Source organism: Lampetra fluviatilis, chromosome 78, assembly GCF_964198595.1.
Source record: "Lampetra fluviatilis chromosome 78, kcLamFluv1.1, whole genome shotgun sequence".
Lineage (NCBI taxonomy): Eukaryota > Metazoa > Chordata > Hyperoartia > Petromyzontiformes > Petromyzontidae > Lampetra > Lampetra fluviatilis.
The window spans coordinates 1,071,778-1,085,843 of record NC_136352.1 but is presented as its reverse complement, the minus strand read 5'-3'; the positions used below and the strand labels follow the sequence as shown (position 1 = coordinate 1,085,843).

General features: G+C 49.5%; 1 protein-coding gene across 1 annotated transcript in view; it reads left to right on the top strand.

Annotated features, from left to right (window-relative positions):
• The window catches only part of LOC144953537 (uncharacterized), a 206,453-nt gene that overhangs the window by 55,749 nt on the left and 136,638 nt on the right, over positions 1 to 14,066 (top strand). The gene's annotated exons all lie outside the window — the stretch shown is intronic.

Below are 14,066 nucleotides of genomic sequence, written 5' to 3'. Positions count from 1 at the left end.
CCATTATGTTGATATTCCAGATGATTTGAACCTAAAAGTGATATGTATCTGTCAAGACATTGTGTATCTTGCATCTAAGGGTCGGAGGCAGACCCCTAAATCATTGTGTCTTGGTCTAACGGTTCGCCATTTAACAGGTTCATCACAAATTGTGTCACTTCTAAATTGACTAGGACATTGTGCAGCATGGGAAACAGTTGTCAGTCTAGACACTAGCCTTGCCCAACTTCAACTAGTAGAGGGCAGAGACAAAATACCAAAGGGATTCTCAAAGAAGGTTCCTACAGTACTTGTGTGGGACAATATTGACTTTGGGGAGGAGACACTGTCAGGTCGTGGAACTACCCACCACACAAATGGGATTATGCTGCAAAGTTCTATAGTTGAACCTGTGTCAACAACAAACAGACAACCACTACAGAAGGGAAAAACCTCATTGAAAGTACCCCCTAGCATCCCTGTCGAACAGTACCATCAGTCTAATAGACAAGGACCACAGAACTTGTTTCATCAGGAAAGTGTTCCATTACAGGCGGGCACATACAAATTGAACACGGTGTCTGCTGTACAAACTGAACTGGCATATGTTTTTGTAAAGTCCATAGATGCTGAAAGATGCACAATACCAAGCTGGACAGGTTTACATACATTACTTCAAGGTGATGGCACTGCAAAAGTCAGCACTGTATTATCTTCCAGTCATTGAGGCTTCACCGACAGAGATGTCAACAGTAAACACAATTCTGAAGCGAAGTGTCCAAATTTATAATCAGCTAGAACTGGACCATATAGTGTTAGTTTTTGAAAAATCTATATATGCCAAAGCTCAGCAAATCCGCTGGAAAGATGATGACTTTACTCAGCGTAAAGCGATTAGACTAGGTGAATTTCACACATGCATGTCCTACCTGAGCATTCTAGGAAAAAGGTTTGGAGATGCAGGACTGCAAGACATAGTCATTGAGTCCAAAGTTGTTGCCCCAGGATCCATCAATGGAGTGATCAGTGGTCATCATTACAACCGCAGCATGAGGGCACACAAACTTCTGTATGAGAGTCTGCAACGCATGAGACTTCTCACCTTCTTAAATTCTCTGCCACAAGAGGAGAGATATGAGTGTCTGGATGTCATCAATGAGATCAAATGTGCATTCCCGGACAGAACAATGGTTGTTTTGTGTGCAACTGAGATATTTGACAAAATGTGTTCGAAATATGAAGACTTTGTTAAAAGAAGAAATGCAGAAAACCCAACGTTTGCCTTCTGGAGTTCATACATCGACATGGTACAGATACTCCTTCTATTTGTGAGAGCAACACAAGAATCGGATTGGCAGCTTCACCTGTCAACAGTGCGCTTGATGATGGCATGGTTTTTTGCGTACGATCGTGTAAATTATGCTAGGTATTTATCTTCTTACTGGCTGGAAATGATCAATTTGCCCCTCACACATCCTTCTTGCCACAGTGAGCTCAGTGTTAAAGGCCAGTGGACTGTCCAACGTCAAAGTGTCCATGGATTTGCCTCGATTGCTTGTGACCAGGCCATTGAGCAAACATGCAACAGAGATTCCAAGACAAAGGGTGGTTGGACAGGGTTAACACAGAATCGGGCTGCAGTATATCGCTGGATATTGTCGCAACATGAAAGGGCTGCCATAGCAAGACAATGTGAGGCAATGGCAGGTAAATCTCCCGATATAAGGAAACGAAAAGACCTTGACAGCACACGAATTCATGCTGATGAAAGGGCTGTGACCAGAATAATTTCCACCCTAGATTCCATGCTGAATCCTTTAGACACACACCAAGATGGCATTGTGTGTCTTAGCTCTGGGACAGTAGCAGCTGAAGAAATCATGTGGGATTTGCTCGCAGCTCCGGAGAAAGGGGGAAAATGCTGTCAAAGAGTTTATGGACCAAAGACTGTTATCACCATCAGTTGACATATTTGCTCCCATCAAAACACAAAAACTGTAGACCTTTAGTGACCAAGCAAAGACAAAGAAGAAATCTGCAGCAGGCAAGGAAGTGATTCTACGTGCCGACAATAAACTATTCTCCAGATTACTCGTCATAGGTCAAAGTAGAAAAATTGACCTGCGGGAAATTCTGTCTTACTCCTTGGGAACTGTGTCATATCCTTTAGGCAGTGCTGGCATCGTCAGCCTTTCCAGAACTATCCATGCCCCTTACAAGTGACGCCCTGTACCAACACTGCAAAAGGGCAAACTACCAAGCAGCCATAATGAGACATTCTCTGAAAAGGTATAATGTGTGCCCCTTCACCCGTTGGCAATGGATGGCACCTCGAGGATGGTGAGTTAACAGTGACTTGGATGACTAGAAATCTTGCCCCTGAAAGTGTGTTGCAGGCAGTCCACTGCAGTTGCAAGCATATCAAATGTGAGACTGGAAGATGTTCCTGTATGTCTGCAAGACTGTCTTGTACTGATTTATGTCGGTGCCAAAATTGTGCAAATGTTTCACAGGAAACAGAAGAAAGACCTACATGGGATGATACCGATGAGTAAATATGCGCTGTGTTATAATTTAAGGTGATTTTGAGCTGTAAAGAATCTGTGGTAGAATTGTAATTTTTTTTGGCAGCATTCCAAAACAAGGGGACAGTGTAGCATTTCGAGTAATTTCAGCCAACTTGGGCCAAAGTGTGCTTATATTTGTATCTTTCTGTGATTACACAGTACCTACTGAAAATTTTGATGTACAAAACATCACAGTTTTGCAAAATTCAAAATGTTTATGTTTAATTTTGCTTAGTGCCAATCCGTGAAGTTGAAGCATATTTTCTACAAATTTTCCATATTTCATGGTCTACATTCACACTTGAGTATATAATGCACCAAAACCTGTCTCAAGTGTTTAGATACATGTATAAGTGTCAGTTTGAGAGATATTTGGTGTTGCTAAAATGTATATAAATAAAGTTACAAACAAAACCAGCAGCATAAGATTTTCGTTTTTTCCAATTCACAATTATATACATTTATGGATTTTGAAAAAAAACTGCAGGGTATTTTGCGGAGAACTTTTAACATAAAGTCGAAAATGGTTTTTTCTATGAAAAAATTCATTTAAAAAGTAGTTCCCAGGTGTGGGAACGAAAATCATTTTCTAGCCACTTTTTCCTAGTTCACCTTACGGCCTATAACCCGCAAGTGACTTCATGTCACCTCCTGCTGCCGCGTGACGTCACGAGATATCAGTAAGCTGCCGCTCCGCGCACGCTCACTGAGATTCGAGGTGAGAAGTTCACATCGTGGTTGTTGTTGTCGTGGTGGTCATAGTTGTTGTTTACCCAGGTAGAGCCTCGCTCCTTCTCTCTTTCGTAGGGATATCAATTGAGTAGCAGCGAGTATGGAATTGATGTCCAGGTGGAACATTACAATGCGGGGCCTTGCCTCCTGCCCTCGCCTGATTGCATTTGCTTTAATTCTCTGCTTAAGTTTAATTTGTCTTCATCTGGCTCACTACTTTGAAACTTTTTTTAATTTAAAATATTTCTAGAGTTTTTATTTATTTTACCAGGCCATGCCCACTTGAGCTATACTGCTCTTTTTCAGAAGCGACCTGCCCACAACAAAGTGGCTTATCAACGTGTGGAAATGTCTGCCGGTCAAATACTCTAAACGCGTGGTGATGTTGACTCCAAATGTGGAGGGAAAACCGGAGGATCTGGAGGAAAAATACTTTGAGTGAGTGAGTGTACTCTACTCTGTGTGTGAGAGTACTCTGTGTGAGTGTACTCGGTGTGTTAGAGTACTCTGTGTGAGTGTACTCTGTGTGAGAGTACTCTGTGTGTTAGAGTACTCTGTGTGTGTACTCTGTTAAAGTACTCTGTGTAAGTGTACTCTGTGTGTGAACTCTGTGTTAGAGTACTCTGTGTGTGTACTCTGTGCGAGTGTACTCTGTGTGTACTCTGTGTGAGTGTACTCTGTGTGTTAGAGTACTCTGTGTATTAGAGTACTCTGTGTGAGTGTACTCTGTGTGAGTGTACTCTGTGTGTGTACTCTGTTAGAGTACTCTGTGTAAGTGTACTCTGTGTGTGAACTCTGTGTTAGAGTATTCTGTGTGTGTACTCTGTGCGAGTGTACTCTGTGTGAGTGCACTCTACTCGGTGTGGGTACCCTCAGAGTCGGCGCCTCCCCCTCTGTCTGGCGGGTGACGTCACCACGGGCAGACCGGAGAGAGAAGTTGGGGACAGCAGCAAGCGGTGCGCTTGGGGCGAGTGCTCGAGAGTGAGTCACGCATGTAGAGTGTGTACAGCGCAAGGGAGTCAGTGTGTTTATTCTAATTTGTGTGTGATATATTGTGCTGTGGTGGCGAGATTTTAACTACCTCACATTGTATGAAGGATGTCGTGGGTTCGATTCCAACCCTGACGGCTTTATTATTTGTAGTTTACATTTTTTTCTCTCTCTCCACGTAGTGGCTTTGATTTTTCTCCACATTTAGAAACATGCATTTTGAGAATTTGGCTGAAATACATTTCCATATTATAAGCCACTAAGTTGAGCTATCATTTGTGTACAGGTCGATTCTGAAAAAGAGCTATGCAGCTCAGCGGAAACCCAGTGGAACACCAATGCCAACGGTGACGGCCGACGCAAGGATAGTGGCCACGGGCTCGAAGCGGGGGCAACCCGGCTCTTGTCCCAAGAAAGGAATCCGATCCCCGCTGCCCTCTACGGTGGTGCATCGTTGGCGGGGCTGCACTCTGAGCCCCAACTTTTCTAGGAGGTCGGTACCTGCAATACACTCGTGGCATAACACGCTCGACACGTATAACTCCTGGTTACACACCTGGTGTCCGAGGCGACCCTTAAGGGTGACCCTCCCCAGCAGTCCCATCCCACTTCCACTTGCAGTGTGCAGCGCACGATCCGGGGCCTGTAGGTGGCCCACTTCAACCCCGACCATGCTGCAGTGTGTTGCACTCACGAGTGACGTTACCGCCTCCGTGTCCAGCAGAATCTGGGTACGCCGCCTGTTCACCTGCCCTTCCACGAGCGACGTGGCCCCCATTATTCCTGCCACCAGCTCCCACAGCCAGTCACCCTCGGTCGCCGCATTCTGGGGTGTTGTTGTCGGCATCTGCGTGGGGGTCACTCACTCACCATTATCATTACAGTTTATTTGTGTTGGGACCACGTCGATTACACCCCTCTGTGGTCCCCTCTCTAGGGAGGCCTTGGTATTTAACCCTGGTGCTTCTTTCGCGCGGGCGATCTGGGGACTGTCTCTCACGAGATGCCCCCATTGGTCGCATACAGTGAGGGAAAAAAGTATTTGATCCCCTGCTGATTTTGTACGTTTGCCCACTGACAAAGAAATAAGCAGTCTATAATTTTAATGGTAGGTTTATTTGAACAGTGAGAGACAGATAACAACAACGAAATCCAGAAAAACGCATGTCAAAAATGTTATAAATTGATTTGCATTTTAATGAGGGAAATAAGTATTTGACCCCTCTGCAATACATGACTTAGTACTTGGTGGCAAAACCCTTGTTGGCAATCACAGAGGTCAGACGTTTCTTGTAGTTGGCCACCAGGTTTGCACACATCTCAAGAGGGATTTTGTCCCACTCCTCTTTGAAGATCTTCTCCAAGTCATTAAGGTTTCGAGGCTGACGTATGGCAACTTGAACCTTCAGCTCCCTGCACATATTTTCTATGGGATTAAGGTCCGGAGACTGGCTAGGCCACTCCAGGACCTTAATGTGTTTCTTCTTGAGCCATTCTTTTGTTGCCTTGGCCGTGTGTTTTGGGTCATTGTCATGCTGGAATACACATCCACGACCCATTTTCAATGCCCTGGCTGAGGGAAGGAGGTTCTCACCTAAGATTTGATGGTACATGGCCTTCGTCCATCGTCCCTTTGATGCGGTGAAGTTGTCCTGTCCCCTTAGCAGAAAACACCCCCAAAGCATAATGTTTCCACCTCCATGTGTAGTATTCTTGAATGAGACAGAGACTTCGTAGAGGCTACACGCTTTTATTCCAATAACACTAGTCCTCCGGACTCACTGGGGGAACAGCCCAACCACACAACCTAGGGAGGTACAGTCTCCGGCTCTATTCTCATTACTCTCCTTCCCTAGCCTACGGCTACTCAATTACTCTCCTTCCCTAGCCTACAGCTACTCAGCCCACTCAGTCCCAGCGGGGCGGCATCCTCGAGGCTTGGGGTCCAGGATCTCCGGCCGCACCTCCTTCAGCTTCTGGTGAGATGAACCCCCTCCGCTCTCCGGGAGCCGTCTTATATATCCCCTCTCTCTGAGGGGCGGGGGTGTCTCGGGGCCCTGGCTCTCGCCAGCCCCCTCCCCTCAGAGCGGTTCCAACCCCCTCTCGTCCCTGCCGGTCCGGACCGGTCCAGACCGGTACGTACCTCTCCCCTAGCTTGTGTGACCTGTGTAACCTGTCAACCTTGGTGTCAAACTTGACCACCACATCACCCCCCCTATACAGCACGCAGCCGTCTCGGCTGCATCACTATCCACATCCCAACCCTAACTCGCGAACCAGGAATTCTGAACACGACAAGAACAATGCGTAAGCCTCAACACAACAATAACAACAACAGAACAACAAACACAACTATCCCCAATAATTTACCCCAACCCCCCTGTACACAAGAACACTGCAGACACACCACACCAACGAACAAGGTGACTCGAACACCCAGGCCCCGCGAGGAGGCAGTGTATCTGCGACAGGTCTCAGGAGAACCTGAGACCCTTCGAACGAGTCCGTGTGGCAGGTCCATCGCCAGAGGCCAGCGTTCCTTGCGGAGGGTCAGGAGGGGTCAGATGACGGGCGTCCGGCACGTCCCGAGGCCCCGGGGACAAAGCCCGCGAGCCGTCTTCCTGCTGGACAGGCGGCCGGCTCGCTTCCCGCTCCTCTGGTGAGGCCACCCTAGGTGGACTCACACCTGCAGCATCCGAAAGAGTGGCAGGGGGTTTCGGAACAACAAGGGGATCACGAGGCCCCTCCCCCAACCTGCCGGACACATCACGCGGCCGGCCCCTGCGAGATGAAGGTGTGTGAGTGCGTGGTGCGACATAGGGCTTCAGGCGCGAGGGGTGCACACAAAACCTCAAACTGCCATCATGTTTTTTAACAAGCACAATCGGCGCACCCCATGGGCTGTTGGAGGGAGCCACAATGTCTGCGGCAAGCATGTCATTCACTGCCAACCGGACATGTTCCTTCTCTGCCGGACTCAATCGGAACGGATTTTGCCGAATGGGAGCGGAATCCCCCGTATCAATGTGGTGTTTCAATAGATTAGTGCACCCAACATCGAATTTGTGTTTGCTAAAAACATCGGGAAATTCACGAAGCAACATGCGCAGCTTTAATCTTTGTGACTCGGAAAGATTTTCAGCCCCTGAACATCCATCCATACCTCATCGACACCCACCTGCGTCCCGAACGCCGGCGCCTCACCGACATGAGCCGCGACGGAGTCAGTGTGCAGCGGCAGCGACGCATGTGCAATCACAGCCCCTCGGTGCACGACCTTCGTCCGCAACCCCGCATTCAGCACCTGAATGAAGGGCTGTCCATCTCTAGGCACAAGCGTTTGTGCACCCACCAGGTCCAACCCTCGCTCGGTCGTATTGGAAGGAGACAACAAAACCCCCGACGTAGCGTCTACCTCCAGTGGTTTGCGTAACTGAAGCGGTATTTGCATCTGCGCACCCGGCGGAATCCGCACGGTTTCAGACGCCATAGCTGGAACAGTCGCGCAAGCTGTGCGCAGCCAGTTTGGTGAGGGCAGAAACGCCATCAGGCGGCCCGAAGGAAGCTCGATGCAGCCTTTGTCAATTAAAATTTTGATGGGCATCCTCCCCAAGAAGTCCGTACCCAACAAACAGGGAACGGCCAAGGCATCTGAAACCAAAACGGGACCAGATAATTTAATGTCGCCAATACAAATTTGTGCAGTTATTTGACCAATAATCCCCAGGGAACCCCCATTCGCCGCAAAGCAAGGGACGGAGAACGGGGCGAGTGCCTGACATCTCTTTGGTAACACGTTGTATATGAGGTCGGAAATTATAGTAGCCGAAGCCCCCGTATCGACCAACAATCAAAATTGAATCTCCTCAATATCCCCGAGAATAACCGACGAGCCCGTCGCCGCGGCCACGACCCTGTGGGCCAACTCGGACCACTGAACCGCGCGAAGTGGCCCCCGAACATCAGCCCCGTTCCGCTCCCCACCCCTCAACGCAACGCGATTTAGTGGCGCGCTGATTCGCGGTGTATTCGGTGTATGAGATGCGGGCAGGGACCGTGTGCGTGAGGTGTCGCGACATGCCTGGGGTTCTTGTGGAGCGGCCGGCGGACGGGCGGATGATGGTGGACGACCCGGAGCCCGGCGCCGGGGTGCTGGGCAACCCGATGCCAGGTGACCCAGCTGGCCACAGTTGTAGCACGTGACGCGAGCCCACGCCCGCGGGGATCCGTGTCTCCGCCGGGGTTCCCCTTGGCGAGGCCGGTCGGCCCCCCTCCAACTGGCGGCCCGCTGCGACGCGAAGGCCTGGGTATCCGGGACCTCGTCAACTCTTGCAGCGGCGCACGCCGCCACCTGCCCATCCCGCTGGAGGAGCAACTCTGTGTGGAGGTAATGCGCCGCCCCCAGCGAGGAAAGGTTAGCTTCGTCTTTGACGTGGACGGCAATCCTCAGTTCCCGAGCCAGCAGCAGCAACTTCTCGAGCATGATGGAGTCCAGGCCCACATCGTCCATTCGAGGATACGCCGCTTGAGCCAACGCCATCAGTGCACTCTGATAGGCAAGGGGTGTCTCGTCCGCCTCCCTCCTCCGACTGGCGAAACGATGTCTTGTCTCGGATGGAGGTCCATACACTAAGGCCATCCGATTGAGGGCCTCCTGCAAGGTGGAGCGCTCCCTCCGTGGAATAAGGAGGAACGTGGCCAAGGCCACGTCGTCCAAGGCGGAAGGCAGGGCTCGGAGAGCGTTGTCGGCAGACCACCCAGCCGTCTCGGCATTAGCCACGAAACGGCGTGAAAAAGCAGCCCAGTCCCCCCCCTTTGCCGCGAAAACCTGCAGTGAAGGCAAGCACTGTTGCAGCGCCGGGATGTAGTCCCCCCTTGAAGACAGCAGCGTCCCAAGTGCAGTATCTGAAGCGTCTTCCGGCGGCAGAATATCCGACCGAATCGGCGGGCACCTACCCGAAAAGTCTGCTTCTCCCGATGTAAGGCCGCCGATGCCGGATGTGACGCGGGCCACCTGTGCCTCCTGACCTCCTGGGCGGTTGACGTCATTTCCCCCGGAAGCGGTGACCCCCCCAGCGGAAGTGACGTCATCTCCGGCGGCCGCATTCCCGGCGGAAGTGACGTCTCCCCCTCCGGAGGTGACGTCAAAATTTTGCGCAGGAATGGCGATTTTTCTCGGCGGGAACCCCTCCCATCCTCCGGCCTGGTCCTCCACCCGGTGCTCCCGCTCCCCCCAGCGTGAGCTCGTCGAGGATGGAGGCAGCGGCATGGAGGAGATCGGCCAGCCGGGCATGGGCCGACTGGATCGCCCATCTCGACGTCGGCGGACTCCTGGAGGGCCCCGGAGAACCCGAGCCCGCCCCCGCAGACCCGTCCCCCGGAAATGGCGCTCCCGACTCCGGCTCAGCGTCGCCCTCGACGTCCTTCTCCAGGCCCCTGGTGAGCGCTTTCTGTCTTGTTTCCATGTTGGCGAGGTTCTTTGGCCGCTTCTGACACCAGTTGTAGTATTCTTGAATGAGACAGAGACTTCGTAGAGGCCACACGCTTTTATTCCAATAACACTAGTCCTCCGGACTCACTGGGGGAACAGCCCAACCACACAACCTAGGGAGGTACAGCCTCCGGCTCTATTCTCATTACTCTCCTTCCCTAGCCTACAGCTACTCAATTACTCTCCTTCCCTAGCCTACAGCTACTCAGCCCACTCAGTCCCAGCGGGGTGGCATCCTCGAGGCTTGGGGTCCAGGATCTCCGACCGCACCTCCTTCAGCTTCTGGTGAGATGGACCCCCTCCGCTCTCCGGGAGCCGTCTTATATATCCCCTCTCTCTGAGGGGCGGGGGTGTCTCGGGGCCCTGGCTCTCGCCAGCCCCCTCCCCTCAGAGCTGTTCCAACCCCCTCTCGTCCCTGCCGGTCCGGACCGGTCCAGACCGGTACGTACCTCTCCCCTAGCTTGTGTGACCTGTGTGACCTGTGTCAACCTTGGTGTCCACCTTGACCACCACACATGTTTGACGTTGGGGATGGTGTTCTTGGGGTTATAGGCAGCATTCCTCCTCCAAACACGGCGAATTGAGTTGATGCCAGAGAGCTCCATTTTGGTCTCATCTGACCACAACACTTTCACCCAGTTGTCCTCTGAATCATTCAGATATTAATTGGCAAACTTCAGACGGGCATGTATATGTGCTTTCTTGAGCAGGGGGACCTTGCGGGCACTGCAGGATTTCAGTCCTTCACGGCGTAGTGTGTTACCAACTGTTTTCTTGGTGACTATGGTCACAGCTGCCTTGAGATCATTGACAAGATCCTCCCGTGTAGTTCTGGGCTGATTCCTCACCGTTCTCATTTTCATTGCAACTCCACGAGATGAGATCTTGCATGGAGCCCCAGGCCGAGGGAGATTGACAGTTCTTTTGTGTTTCTTCCATTTGTGAATAATTGCACCAACTGTTGTCACCTTCTCACCAAGCTGCTTGGCAATGGTCTTGTAGCCCATTCCAGCCTTGTGTAGGTCTACATTCTTGTCCCTGACATCCTTGAAGAGCTCTTTGGTCTTGGCCATGGTGGAGAGTTTTGAATCTGATTGATTGATTGCTTCTGTGAACAGGTATCTTTTATACAGATAACAAGCTGAGATTAGGAGCACTCCCTTTAAGAGAGGTGCTCCTAATCTCAGCTCGTTACCTGTATAAAAGACACCTGGGAGACAGAAATCTTTCTGATTCAGAGGGGTTCAAATACTTATTTCCTTCATTAAAATGCAAATCAATTTATAACATTTTTGACATGTGTTTTCTGGATTGTTGTTGTTGTTATTCTGACTCTCACTGTTCAAATAAACCTACCATTAAAATTATAGACTGATCATTTCTTTGTCAGTGGGCAAACGTACAAAATCAGCAGAGGATCAAATACTTTTTTCCCTCCCTGCCAACCCATCAACCCATCCTGGGGTTGTCTCACGGGGTACCGGAGGCTCCCTCGCCCCCCCCCTCACCTCCTCCTCTGGAAGAAGACTTGCAATAGTGCTATCCCGTCCCAGCCGTCGGAATTCCGCACGCTCGCGAGCAAATCTCTCGCACACACGTGCGCGTACTCGGCAAGGATGTTAAATGGGGGATATGGGCAGTTCGCATCTGGCTGCAACCCCGTTGTGCTTATCAGATACTGCTGAACTTTCTCGGCAGCGAGGTCATCGATGATCTCGGCAGTGTATCCCAGGCGTGCCCTCTGTGTTAGCAAAAGTGATTTATTTTCGTGCGCGCTCACTGAGATCTGAAGTGAGAAGTTCACATCGTGGTTATTGTTGTCGTGGTGAAAGTTGTTGTTTACCCAGGTAGAGCCTCGCTCCTTCTCTGTCTTGTAGGGAGGCTGCTTTGGATTGCACTACTCTTCGATTTCATATTAACATGCTAATGTATCACATTAACATCACTAGCCCCGGCCACTTCTTTATGACCCTTGGGCTACACCCATTTCAAACCTTTTACAACAGTCTGCCTCAGCAGCAGACCATGCATTTTCTATCAGAGTGTTTTTGTTTGCATTCTGACCACAATTGTTGTGGTTAATGCACACATGATTCCTTGTAAAAGGTTTCAGTTTGGTGTTTTAACATCTTAACACCTGTTTTGTTGCCAGAAAAACGGGGAAAACCTATTCTCATATTTTGGTACTGGCAAGGTTCCATGATGAAATATTGCAGTATATTAGAGGTGAGCCGTGCGTGTGGAGAGAGGACAGTAAGGAGCCGGAACTGAATGAATTTTGTGGCAAAAATGCAGGCCTGATAATATGTAAGGATAATGTGGTAAATGAGAGAAAATATAGCAGCAGCGGGGTGTTGGAGTGTGCAGATGTTACAGGTGTTGAAGGTGAACAGGTAAGCTAAAAATCGTGTGAAAAACATAATAACTTACCCTTGAATACGCATCGATTTTTTGATGTGTGTATGTTTCATAGTGTTGGCGCAATTTGGTTCTCAAAAAAACACAGGAAGTCTCCTTTATTTAAATACATTTATACTCATATTGGAATGTTTTGTGTATGGTTTCTCCACATTTATTTCAGTAATTTAGTTTATTGGGAATACAGTACAGTACTTATTTCAATTGTGATGTATATTTTATATGCCGTTTACCTTACCCCATTATTTAGGTAAGGCTTAAATATTGAATATCGGCATTTCAGCTTTCGCACGGCACTTTCCAAGAATGTAACCTCCGCGCTATTCAAGGGCCTGCCGTATTTTCTGTCCATCAGCTATAGCACAGGAGTACGGATTTTCAGCAGAAACTAGATCTCTGCTTTCTTGGTGTAATTACGACCTATAGTACCATAAAGAGACTTGGGGTTTTGGGTTATTTTTTTTTTTGATGTCTCTGCCTCTGCTCACATTCGTTGAGGATTTATAAGATTTTTGGCTGGCCCATCTAAAGCTGCGTGACGTGGAGTCGGATCCCTTTCCTGTTCAATTTGGCTTGTGGCCGAAATTCCCTCTGGCCCCATGCATTACATTACGTAGAATTTTCAACGAATTATGTGTTTTGAGAAGCTCACAATGGCCCTATAAAAATGCATTTCATACAGTAATAATGATACGCTAATCGATGCCTGGTTATGTTACGCATGTTGATGATCTGGTCATGGCTACTCAATGATATTGAGTTGGAGAATCGTGTTCTGTACTTGGAGAATTCCATGACGAAATTGGGCCTTGCATATGTTCTACAAAAAGATCACCTCCCTGGGAAAATCTTGACTTAAAGCTTTCGTAACTGCAGGAATTCATATTCTTTGGGTCTTTCGGTTAAGTGACGTGACTTTACCGAAAGACCCAAAGAACACCTCCCTGGGAATTTAATGTCATACAACACTGCACCCGCTCAGCTCTCCATGAATAATCAGGTCGTTCTACACGTGGTGGAGGAGCTCCTATACCTGGTTAATGTGTTCACGACCAGCTCTGGTTTGGCATCCAAAGTCTCACTTCAAATTAGTCTAGCAGCATTCTTTCATTAGGCTCTGTAACACTATGTTGGAGCTGCCTGGACTTTTTTACATACAAATCTGTGAGTGTCCATCGCCAAGGTCTAGTCCAGGGGTCCTCAAACTACGGCCCGCGGGCCACATGCGGCCCGCCGAGGACATTTATCCGGCCCATGGTCACTAATTGGGCTGCGCTTGTGAGCACTAATTGGGCTGCGCTGGTGAGCACTAATTGGGCTGCGCTTGTGAGCACTCATTGGGCTGCGGTGGTGGGCACTGATTGGGCTGCGGTGGCGAGCACTGATTTGGCTGTGCTGGTGAGCACTGATTGAGCTGAGGCGGTGGGCACTGATTGAGCTGCAGCGGTGGGCACTCATTGGGCTGCGCTGGTGAATGGTTCAATGGGCCAATTGACTGGACTTGCCCCCCAGGCCTAAGGCTGCCAGCCCTCCCCTGGCTGTGCTTGACTGGCTCTCCCTCCCTCAGCTCCCTCACTTGCCCCTCGGCTCCACTCCCAGTGATATTCCTGTGTGCTGGGGATGTACTGCGATCTGTGAACAAAACTGCAGGTGTAATTAACTTTTGAATGGCACCCGCACCAGTGTGAGCCTGGGGTAAAAGCGGAGTTCCCCCAATCAGACTGCATTGATGGGCAGTGCAGTCTGTATGTCTCTGTGTGGGCAAAGTTATTGCTGGTATATTGTTTTTGTAGCGCTGTATATATATTGGTATTTTACTAATAGCAATTTTGAGTCCCTAGGAAACAATGATGTCAAGAAAGAGAAAAATTGACTCGGAGTGTAGGATA